Source organism: Bidens hawaiensis, unplaced genomic scaffold, assembly GCF_021521415.1.
Source record: "Bidens hawaiensis isolate Kalapana, Puna unplaced genomic scaffold, B.hawaiensis_p1.1 tig00021540_1, whole genome shotgun sequence".
Classification (NCBI taxonomy): Eukaryota; Viridiplantae; Streptophyta; class Magnoliopsida; order Asterales; family Asteraceae; genus Bidens; species Bidens hawaiensis.
Window position 1 is genome coordinate 232,198 of NW_027493356.1, and position 9,702 is coordinate 241,899.

Consider the following 9,702-nt stretch of genomic DNA (forward strand, 5'->3'; position numbering starts at 1 on the left):
TTTATGGCCAAAAGTTGATCGGTCTCGCTAGAGCCAATTAGGAAGACCGATCGGGTCAAGGGGTCACAACACAAACAACCACAAGGATGGACTACGCCGTGCATCCCGTCGTTTTGCCCGAACTCCCACTAACTCCAAAATGGTCCTCGAGCTCGTCCTCGGTTATCTTCGCGTCTTCTTAATTACAAATTTATAAACTAACATAATATGTCCTATTACAAATTTGAACCATCTTAATGGCCAAAAGAAAACCGAAAATTAAATAATAACCTTTTTACAACTTTTGAACCAACCATATGGCCAAAACAAACTTAAACACCAAACACAACCATACAATCACATAGGTCGGGGCCGGATTTACATATTCACAATAAACGAATTTCGGGTCGTTTTGACTTGGTCAAATAAAATAAACAAAACTTTGACTAATCCAAAATCACCCGAAAAATAAATCTAGATCTATAAACTTTAAACGATTTAAAGTTTAAGATGTAGATCCGGTTTTAAACGAACCGGTATCGACTTGTACGTTGTAACCGCGGCTCTGATACCACTGTTGGGTTTCAACGGTGGTTCGAGACAAAACGGATAAACTATTTCAACCGGTTTTATATAATATTTCGTTTCGATAGTTATTAATCAAGTTAATAAGAAACCGAACTCAAAAACGCAGCGGATATTAAACTAATTAAAACGAACCATAAAACGAAACCCGAACCCGGATCCGATTACAAACGCGTACGAGCATGAAAAAACGTTAATAAACAACCATAGGGGGTTAGTCGATATACCTCGGTATGAAACCGGGACGATACACCGCAAGCTAACGAGATGCACTAGAAAAGGGGACACAATCAACGGCCAAAAGTTGATCCGGCGACGGCGGCGCTTGGCCTTGGCGGCGGCGGCGGCGGAGCTCCGACAGTGTGTACGGCTCAGATCTGGAGGCTTTAAGCAGCGAGGTACGCCAATAGTCAACTGCAGCAGCTAACAAGGGCTTCTAATCACCAAATGGACCTCACCGGAAAACCGATGGTCGCCGGAGAAGACGAACCAGTCGCCGGAAAACCGTAAATAGGGTTTTAATCACGCCGGGGCTAATAGGAAGCTGCGGTGGTGACTGGAGAACGATATTAGAGGCTGTGTATGTATGTTTGGTGGCCGGAATGGCTTCGCCGGAAAACCGGTCGCCGGAATTGCGGCGCCGGAATAGTGTAGCTGCTAGGGTTTTATGGTTTTCAAAGGGTTGCCATAAATAGTAAATAAGTTATCTATTTATAGTGTACATACTAGGGTTTAACAATTAAACCAACTTGGTCTTAAGCCCAAATAACCAAATAAAACCTTTTAACCAATATCCAGTCCGCGTAATCGATTGTGTCGGGCCTAAATAAATAATATTTAAAATAGGCCATGATCTCGTTAACCCCGGTGTAACTCTATCCGGGTCACGTTCGGGTCGGTCACGTTGACTTGACCCGAAACGTCCATAAAATCCAACAAAAACAACTACACTACAACAAAATCATTTTATTTTAAACACACAAAACAGAATTTCGTAAAAATAAAATAAATTAAAAGAAGTTAAATGATCAGCCTACCTTGTATACCAACAACTGCATTCTCCTAGCTTGTACCAACTCATTCTTCAGTAATTTCATCTGCAAAAAAAATCGTAAATAATTCATGTGGACTACAGCTGACATACATATATACCACGGCATAGAAATTCTAAAGATGAATGTGTTTACATACCCTCTGTATCATCCCTACAGCTGACATACATATTCAACACTTTGTCCCGCTGTAAAAAGTAACACGTGAAGTTAAGTTACATAATAGCAAAACAACCTTATTGATTTCTTAGGACATTCCTTTACATACCTCAAGCTCTGTTTTAATATAATCATTGATATTGCTATACGGTTTGCTTTTATGCTTAAATTTGAGATTGGGCATATGACTATCTCCATCACTCCATTTATTCATGCCAGGACATCCTTCCACTGCAATAGACTTCAAAGATGGATATTTGATGATAGAATGGCCGGAGTAGAAACTCTCCGGTTTGGGCATGTAACAAAGGGAAATAGTACTAAGGGGGAGCGTGTCAGTTTTAACTCCAGCTGTTTGCTCATCACCGGCAGAAATAACAACCGTCATACTCTCGCATTTCCAAATTATTATTTCTCTCAGATTGGCAAGCCCTTGTGCGACACTTAGAGGGAATAACTCTGATAACGACTCACAACTATATATTCCGATTTTGGTAAGGTTACCAAAAATTATATATTCATGTGGTCTATGGGATAGAACTTCCAACCTATCAAGATTATACAATGCTATTTCTTTCACTTTGGGAAAAAACTCTCTATTTGTTTTCTTTTTAGCGTGTTCATTCCAATGTTGTAAAAGTAGGTCTACAAGGCCGAGTATTCTCCGAGTACTCGCTACAAGGTATGGTGCCAAGGGAAGTTTCTTTAACTCCGCCTAGTTGCTAAAAATTGTTCAAAGGCGGTCAACATTAGTCAAAATCACATATAGTCGGTTAACCTTGGTCTATTTTTACTTAAAAAATACGCCATCATCTGTATTTATATAATATTAAAGAACGAAGATCATTTTTTTAATTAATGATTAACATTTTTTAGAATAATTTAGTGTTTAAAAATGTATTTCTCTTATTTATATTGATATTCACTTATTTTGTTATAAATATTAGTAAACTTATGATATTTGAAATATATATATATATATATATATATATATATATATATATATATATTACCCAAACTAAATTTTCTTTATATTTATCATATCCGAGTACTCTCCGAGTACTCCCCGAGTACTCCGAGTACTCCCTTCAAGGGGGTCGGCCGCCTAGGGACCGCCTAGCGACTTTTGCAACATTGGTTCATTCAATGTAAGGTCACATGTCTTTACCAAGCTTCTAACATTTTCACACTCCGAGAATTCTAAATACATTAATTCTTCAAAACCTGCTGGGCAAACTGGTAGGATATTATCCAAATTTTTAATCTTATTCAAGTGTAACTCTTCAGTTGCATGAATTAGTTTCATAATTGGCATCGTGAACGGGAAGCTAGTTTTTGACATTTTCAAGCAACGTTTACAACCATGTTTCTTGAAATGGTCGAAATCGTCCTGAATTTGAAATTCTATCAATGTTTTAATATGGAAATCTTCAGGGATATAATCCAATTTCGAAAGTCTTAAATGCAGAACTTTTAGGGACTGCAATTTACTTAGTTCCCTAAGAAAACTATAATCCCCATCCTTCTTCAACCGAACATACAACTCTTCCAACCCAATGAGCTCTGACATGACACCGTGTGCTACAAAAGAAAGATCACAGTCGTAAACATCTAGCAGCCTTAAATTGGTCAATTGCCCAATCTCTTTAGGGATTTCTGTAATTCCAGTTTCTCTGAGGTTTAGAATCTCGAGGCATGTTAACTTCCCAAGTATGGAAATTTCACAGAGAGATTCATTTCTAGATAGATCTAGCATGAGGAGCTCCTTAAGCTGCTCTAGTGATCGTGGGAGAGATGAAATCTTGTTACCCGACATATCTAAAACTCTAAGTTTTTGCATATGTTGAAAGAAATCATCGGGAACGACTGAAAGTTCATTGTCTTGTATAAGAAAAGTATCTAGCTTTGGGAAAAGAAGTTCATGATCAGGAAGCTTACTGATTTCATTTCCCATGACCGATATCTTATTGTAGCTTTCTAAGTGTTTTTTCAGTTGCCATTCTCTCAAACCATTTCCGGGCTACACCCAAAACTTGTCATCACCTTTAGAAGTAATGAGTATGGCCATATCACGAACAAGATCATGCATTTTGAGTTTTTCATTTATTCCATTTGTAATAACTGCACCATTGTTTTTCTCAGTTAGTAACAAGAAAGATGATTTAAGGTAGTCAACGGCCATTTGAACTCTATATTTTGCTTCTTGAATATTGATATAGGGATTATTAAATATCCCTAGAGCCAGCCCGTAATTTGTCAACGTTTTAAGGCTAACGGTGGCATCTTCTGGGAACATACCACACAATAAGAAGCACGATTTAGCAACTTCACTTTCCAGATTGTCGTAACTTAGCTTTAATTGCATTATTCCTTTTCTTTTGAAAGGGGCATCCTCATCCGTTGGATCTCTCAGCCGATCAAGTGCTGATTGCCAACTTATAATTTCTCTGTCTTTCAAAGCTTTTCCTACTGCTTGAATAAAAAGTGGCAATCCACCACATTCTTCAACAATACCCAAAGCAACTTGTTTCAATGTATCATCCCATTCACGTTCACCAACCGCTTGTTCAAAAAGGGCCCATGCTTCTTTTTCTTTCAAAGGGTTTAATTCAATAACCGTAGCATTCATTGCCTTACACACATCTTTGATTCTAGACGTAAGCAAAATCTTGCAATTCATGTAGCGACTCCCACATGGAATGCCCACTTCATCTAGCTCAAATTCATTCCACACGTCATCTAGGATGATCAGAACCTTTTGTCCATTTATTATTCTTTTCGCTGCTACTTCAATCTTTTCTTTAATCTTTTCTTTAACAAGATCTTGTGAGACTACTATAAATTCAATATAATCAAACTGGTTCTTCACTTTTGCAGAAACTTCATTGGCTAGGGTAGTTTTACCTACACCCCCTAATCCAACGATTCCAACTATTTGTATTTCTTTTACGGCTTGAATAATGGTCTTCAAAGTTGACTTTTGGGTATCCATGTTTTCAAGATCTTTTGGTTGGTAGAGGTCTATGAATCCTGGGGTAGGAAGAGGATCGAAGACGTAATTTTTAAAACCCTCACCATCTTGTTGCTTTTGAAGAGAAGAAGTTTCTTTTGTTGTCGTCTTACCGTAACGATAGAGGGTGCCCAAAATTGACACAGAATCGTAAGTTGCAGCAAGTCTTCTTGGATTCGCCTTCTTCGCTAATCAACTTTGTGGCTTTTAAAATCATATCCTTTGCGTCATTTATCCATTTTATCAGATCTTTTCCAGGAACTTTCCCTTCACGTGTAGCATACTCCATTCGTCCCTGAAGCGTATCCTTCATAGCCGTGAGCTTGTCAACTTCTTTAAAAGTTTTAACATTTTCAGAGGAATTCCACATATAGCCAATCTCCTTGTTAGCCACACCAAACAATAAGTCCACTACTTTTCCGACCAGGGAAGAAGTAACATCATCCGCCATTCTTTTCCGATTTTTTTGACTTTGAATGGAAAAGTAGTTCAAAGGATATTATGTAGATCTATAAACACGAAAAAATCACAACATAACAAACACCAAATAGCAAAATGAAGAAATTAGTATAAGGAATTTGAGAAAAAAGGTAATGACGTGAACAAGGAATGGAAACTAGTCAAACTACGACACTAATCATTAATTGAAAGAAGAAACCAATATTGTGGAGTGTGGTACACAAGATGAAGTACAAAGTTATTGATCGAATTGTACTTAAAAAATGATGACAAACAATTATATAAGTAGGTGAACTAATCGGTACATTAAGGATGTGCACAAGTGGTTCGATTCGGTTTGTTGGTTTGATGGTAATTAACCGTGTCGTCCCTAACAGGCCCGGCCCAAGTGTTCCTAAACGAGTTAGTTTACGAACGTAAGAGTTCAGGGTTTATTTAATTTTCTTGTTGAGTAATAATCCCAACTAAATGCGATTGGCCGATAATAATCTCAACTAAGTTTAGAGGGTCCCAAAATTTAAAAAGTTTGTCCTCAGCGGTCCCCGTTAAAAAGGACTTAACGACATTAAATTTTTTTCTCCGAATTTTAACTAATGTTTTAAGGTTTTTGATCAGAATGAGGATATGAGTCGACTGATGTAAAAATTAACTCGAAACGGTGATCCAGACGACTTACTTTTTGTTTATTGGAAGTTCAAACACCCTAATTGAAACATTGTTTCGTCATGTTGGAGCACCGTTTCGAACTAAGTTTTACATCAATCGACTCGTATCATCCTTCCGATCAAAAGCCCTAAAACATTAGTTTGAAATTCGAAAAAAAAACATAACACCGTTAAGTCTTTTTTAACGGGAAACTATTGAGGGAAAACTTTTTTAAATTTAGGATCACCGGTGGCAATAAACTCGGTTGGGATTATTATCGGCTAATTTCATTTAGTTGGGATTATTAAATCCAATATCCCTTTATTTTATTTTATTTTATTTTACTCAAACAACCTTCATTCATGATTTGTAATTCTTCAATTATTAAAAAAAAAGTGTTTACATCAAAACAGAAGGCATTCGGGCAACAAGTTGCGCCGCAGCCCGTAGGCCCTTTTTTAATAGAGTAATTCGTGTTAACATTATATAAAAACCAAGTTTGTTTATGTATTATCTGTAATCGGTTTTTTTAGTTGTATTTTTCTAATTATAATAAAAGTCAATTTATTCTAACTCGTTTGTTCTCTGTTAGTTATCGTTTAACGGCTTAGTTCTAAGCCCCAACTAAACCGAAATTGAAATGTTCAGCTAGTCTCTTAACCAATTAGTTTTCGGTTTATCAGCTAGTTCCTTGGTTTAAGTTTGGTTAATCATATGATGAATTAAGGTTTTAAAAGTTAGGGTCTCAACCAAATGATAAAAAAATATTGATATTGGGACTTGAATTTTAGGGTTGAAAACTTTGGTTACCTACTTATTAATGAAATTTTTTGCCTGTGTTCTTGAGCTTTACAACACATTAGAAGTTGTTGATAATACTAGATAAACAAAGAAAATGAATTTTATAAGTGCATGTGTAGTGGGGCTTTAAGGGCATATGTTGCCTTTCTTAGACCGGAAACGCCCCACATCGCTATGGAGGGAGCATTTCCCATGTGTTTTGGGTTTGTCAGTCATCACCATGACGACGTTTTCAAATGGATATAGTCGTTGGGGGAACCGATGGAGTTTTTAAATAATAAAAAAATAACTTTGCTACTATTTATATTTACAAATTTTTCTATTTTTTTATCCACTTCTCTCACCTTTCAAACTTTTATAGATAATACAATCAAACTTTCCTCAACTTCAAATCCATGGATCCCAATTACCCGATCTTCAAAACACATTTTCTTTTCTCAAGCAAGTACGTACCAACGTAACCCCAACCCGTAAAGAAAGTGAAAACACAAAAAGAAGGGAAGTACCGTACCGAAAGACGGCACCCCAAAAAAAATTGGGGAAAATGGACGAGCATAGACAGAGGAGTACGCGTTGGCGAGTGTGTGGGTTGATGTCTCGGAGGACCAAATTATTGGTTTAAATTTATTGTAGCAACTTTATAGAATAGTAATCAAGTTTCAAACTTGTTTAGATTAAGTCACTCATATTTTAATTTGTCTTAATTAGGTCACTCAACTTTCAATTATTCAATTAGGTCACTCAACTTTCAGCGTGTCTCAATTAAGTCACTCAACTTTCAATTTTAGCTCAATTAAGTCACTCAACTTTCAATAAATGTTCTAATATTATCTTTTTTACCCTCATATTATATATTCACAAATAACTAAAGCGTCATTAAAACCACTTTTTGTTTATTTCTATCAGTAAACATATCACTTACGATAATTCAGTAGTTGTCCCTCTCGTTTTAGAACACAAATCGAAAGTTAAGTGACCTAATTGAGAGAAACTAAATATTGAATGACCTAATTGAGACAAACAAAATATGAGTGACTTAATTAGAACAAACTTAAAACTTAGTTACTATTATATAGTGTTTCCCTAATTTATTTTATACTTGTTTTGTATATCTTAATTTTGTTTGTTTTTATATATTGTGATATTTCATAGGGAATAATCAAACTAGCACATTATTTGGAAACGTGTCCGGGAGAATTTTACTTCGAACGATGAAGCTTTTCAAATGAACACGACAGGATCCCAAACTCGACCATCTATTTGAGTTTAAGGACAATAAGCAACAAATTTTAGGAATGAAGTATTTTTTGCTAAAAACCAACTATTTGACGGGATACGTCTAGGACCTTGATGAGTGAGTAAAAAGATGTGTTTTTACTTATATATATATATATACACACACACACACACACATTGAACACAATTACTTTTAAAGTCGTTTATGATTGTGCTATGGAAGCTTTTTGTAACATCCGACTTTTATCGAAATAATAAATAAAGGAAATTTATTTATAATTGTGTGTTATTATTTACTTACGTCAAATAATAATAAATTGGGTGGTAGGCTTGGACATAAAAGATGGACTTAAGGGTGGTACTGGGCTTGAGGTTCATGGGCTTAGCATATATAAGCTCATTAAACCTTCCTAAAACCCTAGGTCTCTTAATCCATCTTTTGCCTACACACAATTAAAACACACACACGTACTCTCCATCCTCCACCTAAAACTGGATCTAGAAACAAGATGAACAAGCAAGAATCACATAGTATTCGTTTGTCGTGCATTCAAGAAGAAAGATCAAGATCAAACCCGTGTCGAAATCCAAATCTGAACCGACCTCGAAAAAAGGTATGTTTAGCTAAAAAAAGGTTATGGATTCAATGTCGGATTGCCATGAAAATTGGTAGTGCGTTAGATCAGGTTATGGCAAGTATTAGAAATTGCAAAAGTAACCATAAATGAGCCAAGAAGTTCGGTTCGAGTAAAATGAGTAGCATTAGGTTCGTAAAAGGAAAGGGAAAACGAAGTCGGTTTTGCATGAAGTTTTGTATGTCACAAGATCGGGATGAAACGTTCAATAAGGTTCTAAGCTTTACGTAAATTTGGATCAGATCGGAAAAAATCTAGTTTCGTTTAAACAGCTAAAATTTGGGAATTAAGCTTGATTTGTTAATTGCGAATTAAACCGGATTTGCTAATTGTGAATTAAGCTTGATTTGCAAATTGCGAATTAAGCTTGATTTGTGAATTGTGCATGATTTGTGAATTAAACATGGTTTGCGAATTAAGCTGGTTTTTGCGAATTGCAAATTATACCTGATTTGCGAAATAAGCCCGGACTGCAAATTGCGAATTACGCCTAGTTTGCGAATTAAGAAGTCTTGTGAATTGCGAAACTACCATATATGCGAATGCGAATTAGGACTGCTTAACCGTTAACCCAGTTAGTGGTTTCTAACTAGGTCAACTTTGTTCATTAAACTAGCTAGCTCCGTTTAGGTTAGTTAGGTGGATGATTAATGCTCGTATATGTTAAGCAGTGAGCTGAGCCCAGTTGAAGAAAGGAATTACTATTAACTCTGCACGTAACAGAACTCGGGTGAGTTCTAGCAGCATTCTTCTTTAACGTTTTTGGGGTTGTGCGCATACTTTTACGTGTAGAAAATGATATACGTGCTTATGTTTAAAAATTGTATATTGTGAATGTTTGTTAGATATTGTTATATATAATTTATGTGAGAATGTTGGAACGATAAGAATAAGGAGCGAGCCTACTAATACATGCGAAGAATAAGGGCGGCCCTAATAGTACCTATGAAGAATAAGGGTGTGGCCCTTATATTTTCCGCGAAGAATCAGGGTGGCGGAGAATTAGGGAGCAGCCCTTATAACATCCGCGAAGAATGTAGAATGTAAGAAAGTAAAAAAGTGCAGGTTATGTAGAATGGTGTCTTCGTATACGAATGTGTATGTTGTAAATGTGTAACATGTGGCTTGTTAAACTGAAACT

The 9,702-nt window shown here is 36.1% G+C and overlaps 1 pseudogene; it reads right to left on the minus strand.

Annotated features, from left to right (window-relative positions):
• Positions 1–1,641: 1,641 nt before the first annotated feature.
• On the minus strand, positions 1,642–5,236 carry LOC143563864 (putative disease resistance protein At1g61300; annotated as a pseudogene).
• Positions 5,237–9,702: the final 4,466 nt, after the last annotated feature.